Below are 11,809 nucleotides of genomic sequence, written 5' to 3'. Positions count from 1 at the left end.
TGAATTCCAATTTCAGCGCTGACTTGGATAATCTACCTTTGTAGCAATGACAAATTGTAATGCTCATGAACAGTTTGCCCAAGCTGTAGTAAAAAAAAAATTCTGCATAATTTTGTCTCTTATTTATGTTTTCGCTTGCACAGCAATATGGTGACATGCTAGCTGCTAGAGTGTACATCGATAAGGGGTGCGTGAGGTTGCTGTCCTTATAACTGAGTGCAAAAGGCGCATGCTAGAGATGCTGGTTTGGCAGGCACCTGAAGCTGCCTTTAATGCGGCGTCTTCCTACACCTTGGGATCTGCCGACTCCTTGTCAACATACCTAACCAGAGGTGAAGTCCTGGAAGTCTGAAAGAATTCTGCCTATAGTTTTGTTTCAGTATGTATCACATGCGTACCTAATAAATATCCATGAAACAAACAATTCCGGCTTTTTTGAGTGAATGCAGGCATACTTTCAGGATGCTGTATATGTATATTATTAGCTGGATGTAAAATACCTGCACAAAATGAACTCAACCCTGTGTTTGGCGCATAATGGCTTTAGCTGCCTCTGCGCCCTAACACCCATCAAATAAAAAAATAGTCACAAAAAAACAACATTCCCAAGCAGCACACCAGCATTGGTCCAACAATGGTTCATCACTGGAAAAGAATGGCATCAATATTGGACTAATATTGGCATTTGGGCATTTTACTACATTCTCCATTCTTGGCCCATATTTCGTTCCAAGATTGGTCCAGTGTTCAACCAAGCTGGAGCCACCAATGTAGGCACAATATTAGACTTTCCATTCATGCACCATGAATCTTGCCAATACTGTCCAGCATTATACCATCATTGTATTACCAATATTTGTTTAATACCAGCTATTCCATTGATGGCCCATTGTCAATGCCAATATCATACCAATGATTAGCCATTGCAGGTGCACTGGCTACTCCATTCCTGCCGCAATATTGTCGATACCAATATTAATCCAATGATTTATGGGTACACCGGCTACTCCATTCATGTGCCATTGATGATGTCAAGATTACACATTTTGTGGCACTGGCTGTGCAGGCCATAAAATGCAGCCTTTTTCATTCTAGCCATATTCGTGACAGCACATCGAACTTGCTGGGACAATAATGGCCTTTCAAATAGAAGTGGCCATATAAATTCAAATTTTCGCTCATGAGTAACCAGTAGATATTCACAAAACAAGGGCATGGTTCACAAAAAGATAATATTTATTGCAGTTGTTACTATAGACGGCAGTTGTTACTAGCCAGCGCTGAGGGCACACACAGCAGCAGTTAGCGGGGCAGTGGCAGGGTTGGTCAGGGCAGGGCGGGCTCTCGGAAAGTGGAAGGGGCCAGGGAGCTGAAGGGCACACTCATAGGCGTAGTGAGGGGGCTGACCCTGCAATTGCATTCACAGGTGGCATGCCTGGTTCGCCAGGGGAGGTTTCAGCATAACGCCTTTTTCTTCCACCCCCCCTGTCACAGGAACCAGGCAGCCACCTGCGAATAAATGCGTGTGCCTCCAAATCGTCCACCCCAACTTTTTCGCAAATGGCACCTGCACAAAAGCAATGAGGAAACAAAATTTACAACACTATTACGAGGCATATAAAATCGCGCGCATTATTTTAGGAAGATGTAGTAAATTCCAGGATTCATGTACCGAAATTTATGGTCAATGAGAAACACTATACTGATGAGTTTCAGATTAGTTTCAGCTGCCTTGGGTTTATTAGGATGAAAGACGCGCATACATTGCATAGCATGTGCCCTGTTGCATTTTGATCGCCTCCGCAGCAATACGGCTGAGACAGCCAGTCACTAGGAATTAGTGCTTGATTGTCGGCTGTCTCCGCATATGACTGGCGCGCTAGTTTTTTGCCGCTCCTACGCTTTCTGCGATGTGCAAACAGTTTATACTAAATATCGTTACCAAGAGAATGTTCGGCGACCATTTGCATTTCTTTTAAATGGCTAGATATAATATACACAAGCGATCTAAGCCCACGACTGCTGCACTGGCCGCTGGTTAGCTGATATACGCTTTTGACTGGTTTTGTGGGTAGTTCACTTAAACGGGAGCTCACTTAAACGGGTAGCTCACAGGTGCATCATTTTTACACATATACTGCTTGTCCAAGCAAATTTGATCCAAGGGATAAAAAAAAAACATTTCGGAGGCAGGCAAAGGAAACCAGATATATATTGCTGGAAGCTACCTTGAGCGCCACAGAAAAGGTTTTGTTTGGAATCCTTATTGACATTATTTACCTAAATTACTGATTAATGACTTACACAATAAATGGTGTTGCTACTTTGAAGAGTACCGGCACAATCCACGTTTGATTATTTGTGATAAAGAGCCCTCACGTCTGCATTTTGAACGCCAGATACAATAGGAAACCACGAAAATACAGAAATCTGATTCCCGGACAATACAATTGAGGACTTGGCTTGGCTCGACAGCCCTGTGTAGCGTTAGACCTACAAGTTGCCTATGGTTTCTTCGTCCGCGCCAGCACATCGTCCAACAAGACTCTATTTGTATTTTACAGCTGAAAAATACTGTTAAACTCATTTATATCCTTACCGCTTTGTAGTCATTATCCGCATTGCAAAGTTCGGCGCGCTCATTGTAACTCGAGCCTTCATGTGCGCCAAAGGGCCGACGCGAAGCAACCATCGCCAGCATATCACCCTTACTCATGCATGGGGCTAGCAATCATAGCGGCAGGTTGTTTTGTCCGCTCAAAATCATGTTGTGAGCAGCACAGTTGAGGTGCGCGAATGGGCTGGTAACGGTTTCGGTATCTACATAACCCGGAATTTATCTACAGCTGGAAAAAAAGGTACACATGAGGTTTCTAAGCGCAAATATTGAAACAGGGGTTTCCGAACGTGCTCCCCGACTCTGTAAGTCCTATTTATTGTCTAAAGTGAATATTTAGTACTTGAAGCGAATAACCTCACTTCCCAACGTACAAAATAAAAATTTTCTGCGCTGTCCTAAGTGGCTGCCAGCAATGCACCACCGGTTTCCATCGTCTGTTTCTAGTGGTTTATTTATAAACCTTGGCTCAAGCTATGGGGCGCAGCAGGTGTAATGTAGCTTGAATAAAACCTGCAAGAGATCATATATATGGATAGATTTGTAAGGTTTACAGATTTCACTTACAAATTCTACAGGAATCGCGTCACTGCGGCCTTTCTTTAAAATTGACACGTAATAGCGCTATATTCGTGGCTAAAATAAAGTACTCAACGCATTAATTCAGCTTAGCAAATGCAGCTGTAACAGAAAGTGAGGGCTGGCGACACCTAAGGTGTGCCTAGCTTTCAAATTTTCTTAGATGGCACAACCGTTCGAAATATGGAATATTAAAAAAAGGCCTTGATATTGGCTTTCTCACAGCGTATTATGGGTGCCTTAGATAAGAAACATAATCGAGGTCCCATGGCCATCTTTCGTTTCCAATGAAATTCTTATATGTGGTGGGCAAATATCTAGACACAAAAGAATTAACCTTAGTTTTTCAAGATACGCGTAGTTTCCTCGAAAAAAACAATTGTATGGTATATCTCTAGAGGTAGAAAACGCTGTTTTTGCCATTTCAAAATGTGGCAAGTTTGGATACCATGACTTTGTCATCTGCTCTTTTTTACTCACTAAATATATGCAGGTTTTATATTTACAAACACTATTAGAAACCTATTTTGTTTTTGCAGTTGTGTTATTAAAAAATCGCAAACTTTTCTTCAGGAGCGATACCCTGCAAAAATATTCATTTTTAACCTTATGTACTGGCATATGATGCATTAGGTTGGTTGCACTAAATATGTTTTCACTTTCTGACGCATGTTCTTAATTCCAGGCAGTATCTGGAGCTCCAGACCACTAGGTGTGTTCTCCACAACGCATCAAAAATGCTCAGAATTCGAAAACAGCAGTAAAGGGCAAATTTGCTGCAATTAAAGAAAGGTCATCTTCGATTTTCATTCAAATCCCTCTCAAAAATCTTCAGTACCTCAAAAATATCACGGACTAAAAAGTGTTGCGTTATACTGTTTAAAAATATAACATTAAATATTAAACCGAGTGCTTGTGCTGATAATGGCCAAACTCAGACTGCATTCTTGCAAGATCCAATAATATCTTGGCACAGAAACTATTTCTCTACATTATCTAGGTTCCATTCTTTATTTCTGAAAAAATTTGAAGCTCTAGATTTGTGTGTGTATCTGCATATTATTTTGAAATTGGACAAAAGTAAGAAAATGGTAAAATAAGGAAAACTGATTGGAATTGAAGAAACGGCCGCAACATCAATTTTTATCAAAATCTGTGGAAACAATGCAAAGTACTTTGTAATTTGAGTCAGTAAATATATTGAATTCTGCAAAATGTAATATTAGAAATATAAAAATGCTTGTTTTTGTTCTATAGATGTGCTTATATGGCTCCCCCTTATAGAATAGGCATCAAAACTTCAATTTAGTATTTGCTGAATTTAGTTACATTTTACCTTAAGTAAAATTTAAAACATTGTCAGCGCTTATACACCGTTTTTCTGCTTCTGGGACAAATACTTAATATAGCTTAAAATGGTATTAATTCACTATTTCTGTCAATTTCATGGCAGAACGCAAGTGAAGGCTGAACTTTTTCTCTGTCCTGCATTCTTTTTTATTGCTAGGTGCAATAGTATTCAATCTAGGTTTTTAATATATTATTCCATTTCTCAGCTTTGACCACCACTAACAATACTATATTTTTGAAGATGATTTTTCAATGTGTAATTTTTATAATTACAATCATAAGCAAATCGCTTTCCAGCATAATACTTTTGGTGGCGTTACAGAGAACACACATAGCAGCTTAAAGCTCCAAATTCTGCCTTAAATTAACAATATGACCTGCGTGATAAACACAGAATATTTTAGTGCAAACAACGCAACGCGTCACGCCAGTATGTAAGGTTGAACATTAACATTTTTGTAGCGCGTTGTTCTTGAAGCAAAGTTTGCGATTTTTTACTAAATCAACTGCATCAATGAAACACACTTTTAATACTTCTTATACAAGTAAACGTTACCCAAATGCGGTGAGTAAAAAACAGTGGATGACAAAATTTTACGCAACCAGCCGGCCTCCAAACGTGCAACTTTTTGAAACGACAAAAACGGCGTTTTCCAGCTTTAGTGATAGGCGTTTTTTTTTTTTTCGAGAATACTACGCCGCATCTGGCAAACCTAAGGGTCATTCCTTTGTGTCGAGACATTAGCCCACGACATATGAAAATTTAATTAAAAAAATGGTCATGGCCCCACGATTACTGTTCCTGTCCGAAGACATCCATATTTGTTTTCATTTCGTCTCTTCAACAGGCTGGTTTAGCCAATGCGGTGAATAAAAATATCATCGCATATATTAAAAATTTTCGCGCTATATGTTATACTAAAGCTACCTATATTGTCACAACTGTCATACATTATTTGTAGCTGAAACATCACAAAAGGGAGTCGATTTCAAATTGTTCGCTAGTTAAATAGACGTACGAGATGACACACGTATACTTTGTAGAATACAATTTAGGAAAGAGCAGATACAAACTACAGGCGAATAATGCTATGATATGGAGCATATGTATTACTCCGGTTAACAGTAAAAAAATCAACTTTTAACATATTAATATATTCGACAAACTATTGCATGCTCACATAGGAACACAATTAATGAGCTCATCCACGCATCTAATGTCTATGGGCATTAGATGTGTGGATGACTTCGTTTTATTCCAATTCGTGCGTCACTCAAAATAGTTGAACGAGAAAAAAGTTATTGTCTACACAATTTTCAGTGAGTATACCACAAATTATACTAAGGTGCTTCATATATGTCACATCACCTAGCAAGTGAAATGGGATAACAGAAGTAATCAGACTCTAACCCTGATCAGCATTTCGCTTTTGCGCCATCTTTGTAAGTTTTTAGGCAGGCTTTTCCACTGATTATCCTCTTCTTTATAACCCTGCCACCCACAAGACACAAATCTTCGGGGGGTACCGAATTGTTGGTTTTCGCACCAGTGATACAACTTAATCGATCCATTTATACGTAGAAAACACTCTCGATGCGCACCTAAAAAAATGAAAGCATGTATGTGTAGGCGAAATCATTCACCGGCGATTTAATAATATGATTTGAACAATAAAATCAAAGGATCACACTCGAAGTAACAAAAAAGTGGTGGAGAGATAGGAATTGAAGCAATGAAAGGCGGTTGCTTTCTGCAAAAAGCCAATAGCAAGAGGTCCACCGTCTATAAGAATAGGCAATAAAAATAAGGCATATTTAAAGGTGCATGCAGCAGTTACAGTGATGCAGTGCTACCTTTTTTTAGGCAGGCTTTTCCGCTGATTTTCTTCTTCTTTATTGCCCTTCCAACCACAGGACACATATCTTCTGGGGGTTGTCGGTTTTCGCACCAGTGATACAACTCAATTGATCCATTTCTACGTAGAAAACGCTCCCGATGCGCATCTAAAAAAATGAAAGCATGTATGTGCAGGCTAAATCATTCACACATGATAAAACAATATGATTTAAACAATGAAATCAAATGATCACACCCAGAGCAACAAGAAAGTGGTGGAGAGATAGAAATTGAAGCAATGAAAGACGGTTGCTTACTGAACAAAGCCTATAGCAAGAGGTCCTGCGTCTATAAGAATAGGCAATAAATTAAGGCACGTTTATAGGTGCATGCAGCAGTTAAAGTGATGCAGTGTTACCTTTCTGTTTCACTGCAGTGATTGGTATAAATATTAAAGCCATTGCTAGGCATCTCAGGTAACCCCATTGAAAACTTCATCCAAGGTACCGAGGAGCAGTGGCGTGTTATTTGCAGCTGTTAATGGAAAGACAGGCTATCCTATGAGTGCATGCGCATTTCCTCCTTTTTGTATACTTGAATAAAAGCGACTGAACAGTGAGTGCTGTAAGAGGTGCAGCGTCCCTAGGAATGGGGAACAAAATTAAGTTTTAGTAAACAGAGGTACAAAAAGAAGCAAATATGCCTGCAATAATAGCATGATGGCCTACCTTTTGATCAACAGCTATAAACAACCTGTCACTGCCAGTCGGTTCTTTAGATAGACTTATCAATGCCAGAGCTTAAAGCTAAGAGCAATATGAGTAATGTTTATTGCGGTCACGGCCGTAAACAATTCTAGCGGAACACTCCATTACTGTTACTATTCAACCGTCCATTTATACATATCGTTCATTAAAGAACCATGCACATCATATTAAGTTGCTCTTTTCTACTCCCAAATGATTTCCTATAGAATTAGAATACGTGGATCGCTGCTTCGGTTTCAACATTCTTGCACGATGCTATGGCGTGCACTTCATGCATACGGTACGGTACATGAGGTACAAAGAGCTGTAATTGCCGAACAGGCGGACCTGACGGCCTGTCCCATTTCGCCTGAAAGTGCGCGCCGTGATCGAGCGCTTCGCGAGCAATATTTCGGACGAAATGGTTGCCTCATACCGGCCGTCAGTGTTTTGTACAATGTGTCCCGCGTGCACGTTGTTTACTTCGCAGTGACAGGGACGCAGTGCACACACGGCTGATGTGCCTTTTTGCTTGTATTGTTATTTTCCCCCGCCTTCGAAGCGCGTCTGCGAAATCGCTCTCCTATTGTCGCCGCTTTCTGATAACGCCCTCACCTGAAGGAGCGGGCTCAGAAGGGAGGCGTCGATTAAGAAAATTTTGAAAAGGGGCTCACTTGCGTTGTTCACGGCTTTCAATTCCTCAATATGATATTAACCATTATAAAAGTGGAGGTTCATTATGACTTAATTATAGCCTAATCATCAAGCGGCATCACGCACATGTCTGCCCCACTGTAAAATTCGCTTGCACAGACGGCACGAACAGTTTTCAAAACTTCGTCTGTACATTTGAAAACAAAAAACTGCCCTTAACTCTTAACAAAATCCAAAAACTGTGTGAACATGGCTTCCTGCGCGCAGAAGAGAGGCTGTCCAAAATATATGTACAAAGCCGGGCGCATAGTAACTGGTTACTAATTCATTGCGGCGCGCTGCACAGTCAAAAAACTGCGCAAATGGCTGCCTGCAGTGTTCTGTCACGTGTTGGTGGCATACACACCTGTTACGCACGGCTCCTCTATTTTCGGCGCAAATGCTATTCATGTCGCAGCCAGCAAATAAGTCCACGCACTTGCTTGCATGTAACCCGGACGAAAATTCGCTTAGTTCTTGAAGTCATGCTTCGCGCAGTTGTTTCGAGGAGAATACGGAAAGAGAACATTTGGGACTGGTAGGAGATTATATAGAACCAATTATGAAGCAATGGCATGCTGCAAAGATATATACTCACGGTCTAAGATGACGGCGTTCACTGAGTCTGATAATGCCGATGGTTTCCCGCCATTGCTGTAATCCGTACTCCGGCGACATTTCACAGCTCAGCTATTCACTGATATGTAGCAAGCACCAACCGGAGCACATGGACATGTATAGGCTCAAGAGAAAATTATGCACAGCACAATGAAAAAGAAAATTAATGAGGGAAGAAATTAAATAAAGGTTTAAGAAGCTGTCACAAGTCTTGTAGCGTCTCCAACAAGCTCTGAAATGAACGCTTCGGCAGGAGGCCGCACAGCAGCGCAGCTGGGGATGCTGTCTGTTGTGTCTTGCACGTAGACGCGTAGGCGAGGGGGAACAACGACCCGCTCAACCAGCGCGTGATTCCCGCCGCGGTGTTGTGTTCGCAAGGGCTGCGCGTGGGAACGAAGGACCAACGACCCTCTCAACATTCCATTCCTCCTTTGCCCAGCCCTCTTCTGCTTGCACCGGCCAGCCGTGACTTCGGACCGTGCCGATGAGCGGCCGCCAGCGCGCACCGCTCGAGTCGAGTTCTAATAAATAGTTTTGTTTCGTGTGTTCGCAAACGCATTGTTTCTTCAAGCCAACCACGGACAAACATTTTCAAAAAAAATAGAAAGCCTCCCCATCTACCATCCACATTCTTGCGTAAATCCATACAGCTGGTGCATCGAAAAATGCGCGCGTCCCCTCCCTTTCGCCACCTATGATCGAACAAAGGATGGTCGTTCGACCTTTTATATTTACTTCAAAATATTATATACTGTTGCGTGATGACTGATTAATAATGTCAAAGGGGCGGAGTTCCGAGCTTCTCTTCTATTCTGGCCAACTTTGGTTATAGATTATACAAATTATGCTCAAGTTAGCTAGCTGAAAATTATCCGACTAAATATATACATGTTTTTATTTGTATTCAGTTAATGTTCGCTTTTCGGGTATGAGTAGATGTTTTTATAAAAATTCTCAACATCGGCCCAGGAAACGAAAATTTTCCTAATTTGCAGGCCTTTATTTCAGAAAAGGTTCATGGTAGAGCAGCAATAATTCCACAATATGTTATCAGCATAATTATCCGCAAACAGCTAAAGCTCATATTTTTATGACATTTGGATACAGAGATACGATCGCGCTAATTTACAGAAAACAGCGAACATTGAAAATTTTTAGGAAAACAAAAACAGTTTTCACATTGTTTAAACTTTTTCCACCTATTCTACACTACCTCAGCTTTCAAAACCATTAAAACACCTTGCATAATTTTGTTGCGCAAGTAATTATGGCCACATCGATAAAGCCTTTGTCCAATTATAGCGCACCGCGCTGTTCTGAACATTCTACGGAATTTGTGAATTGTTCAAGGTTTTTAAATTTTGGCATATAATTTTGTAACAGGGAGAAATTTATTTACAAAAGAGGATTAAAGATGTATACATTGAGGAACAGCCAAGGAGCCAGGCTACGAGGGCCGCCCATTCGACGCACTTCTTTTTCTTAATCTTCCACAAACGAGCGCGCCACTTCGTCCTCATCATTCTCCAGCTGTAACAATATTTCTTCGCTCATGTTTTGTCTCGACTTCGCAAATCGACGGTGACAGACACAGCAATGAATGATTCAGAATCAATTTTGTGCGCGTCGAGGTCCTGATGCGCTGTGGCATCAGGCAATACACAGGCGTTTTTCGCAATCACCTTCACCTTAACGCGGATTGCACAAAAAGACGATAACGTTCAATGAGCAAGCAACGTATTCCAAATCATTTTAGTAGAATGAAAGAATTGGAAAGGGCATGGAAAACTGCCTCATTAAAACAGTGTTTCTAGGCTGCATTCGTTTTTTCGAATGACTCGACAGCGCACATTATTTTCATTCCTGTACAGTATTTTTTATTCCTTTGCCACCGCCTAGCGCGTTTGGAATGGTCAAACTCTAAACTAATAGGCGGAAAAAACTATTTTTTTTTATTGGCGATATATATGTTGTGCGCCATATAAATGTACCGGGGCCTTCATGCCCGCAGTCTGCACGAAAAACTGTCTTTTTTTTACCACCGTGTGAATGCCCAAAACTAAAATGGTAACTTCGCGAGTCTTCCGGCTTTTCATTTTCCAGTGATTGCGTCTAGAAAGTACACACATCGTGTTCGGTCCTTTCTACAGGTAAACAGACGATGCTGCGCGTAGTTCCTTATGGATAATACAAAAGCACTAGAACAAAAACATCGCTGAGAAAATGGTCATTTGTTCCTTCAACTTCAGGCAACGTTTTCCTTCTCGGCAATGAAAAAGCTACCTTCTAATCACTAATTTAATGTCACATGAACATGCTATGGCGACACGATTTCGTTTTTATGCGCGTTCTCACTGACAACTGGATTTGTACTATAGGTTACGTATAGATGCAGGGATGTAATCGGCGTCCAATACAGGCATATTGGGTCGTGAGTGCTAGCCGGTCTGGGGTATACATATGTGGTCGCACGGTCGTGCTATCATTAGATATAATTGTGCGACAAACGTATGCGCCTGCGACAAAATCTGCATGCATGCCAATAGGCTAAAACCATAAACACATATAGCTGACCCCCAAAGGTGCGCCGCATATTCGCGCACCGAAAAGACGAATCCGACAGTTGCAGCGGTACGTGCTTGAATGCGTTATAGTAGTTGTCGTCCCGTACGTGGTACTTGGTGAGGTCCGAACGATCGGCTGAAATGTTGTCGGAATTAAATGCCGCTGTTTGGCGTCCAGCGCACGTGTATTCAACCATAAAAATGGAGAATTTGTTTTGATTGAATGGTCAACGGAAAATATTCACTTCGGCAGCCCATTAAAGCTGCGTTTTTAGGATGGCAATGACAATTGCGAGATTAGGGGACAAAGTGGTCCATCGTGGGCAGTTTTCATACAGGGATAGCTAATACTGGAAAAACACAAGACAAATTGCAATGGTCCATTGCAGCCAGTTTAAAACAACGGAACGGGCAACGCCGGAAGAACACTGGACAACATGGTCCATTGTAGCCAGTTAAAAAAGGAACGGCCAACGACGGCGGAACACAGGACAACTTGGTCCATTGCAGCCATCTTTAAAAAACTGAACATCCAATACTGGAAGAACAGAGGATAACATTGTCCATTGTAGCCATGTGTAAAAACCGGAACATCCAATGCCGGAAGAACACAGGATAACTTGATCCATTGTAGCCAGTTTTAAAAAACGGAAAACCCAATGACCGAGGAAGGCAGGACAGCTTGGCCCATTATAGCCAGTTTTAACGGAACAACGGCAATCTCGGTCCAACATAGACATTCTGTATGCACGGCAGTGCCAATATCGGGAGCTCACTGTACATCTTGGCCCATGCTAGCCAGTGT

At 41.4% G+C, this 11,809-nt stretch overlaps 1 long non-coding RNA gene across 1 annotated transcript; it reads right to left on the bottom strand.

Moving 5' to 3' along the window:
- Positions 1-1,228: 1,228 nt before the first annotated feature.
- Positions 1,229-8,900, bottom strand: LOC146174484 (uncharacterized). Its single transcript, XR_014702242.1, has 3 exons — positions 8,421-8,900; positions 6,401-6,550; positions 1,229-1,567 (listed from the first exon to the last, which is right to left on the bottom strand). It is a non-coding gene; the product is annotated as an uncharacterized LOC146174484 (long non-coding RNA).
- Between the last annotated feature and the right edge of the window lie 2,909 nt (positions 8,901-11,809).

The sequence above is a fragment of the Amblyomma maculatum genome, chromosome 11, assembly GCF_055883805.1.
Source record: "Amblyomma maculatum isolate TAMU_Amacu chromosome 11, ASM5588380v1, whole genome shotgun sequence".
NCBI classification, from domain to species: Eukaryota; Metazoa; Arthropoda; class Arachnida; order Ixodida; family Ixodidae; genus Amblyomma; species Amblyomma maculatum.
The sequence above is the reverse complement of the archived record's forward strand: the minus strand, read 5'-3'. Positions and strand labels throughout refer to the sequence as shown.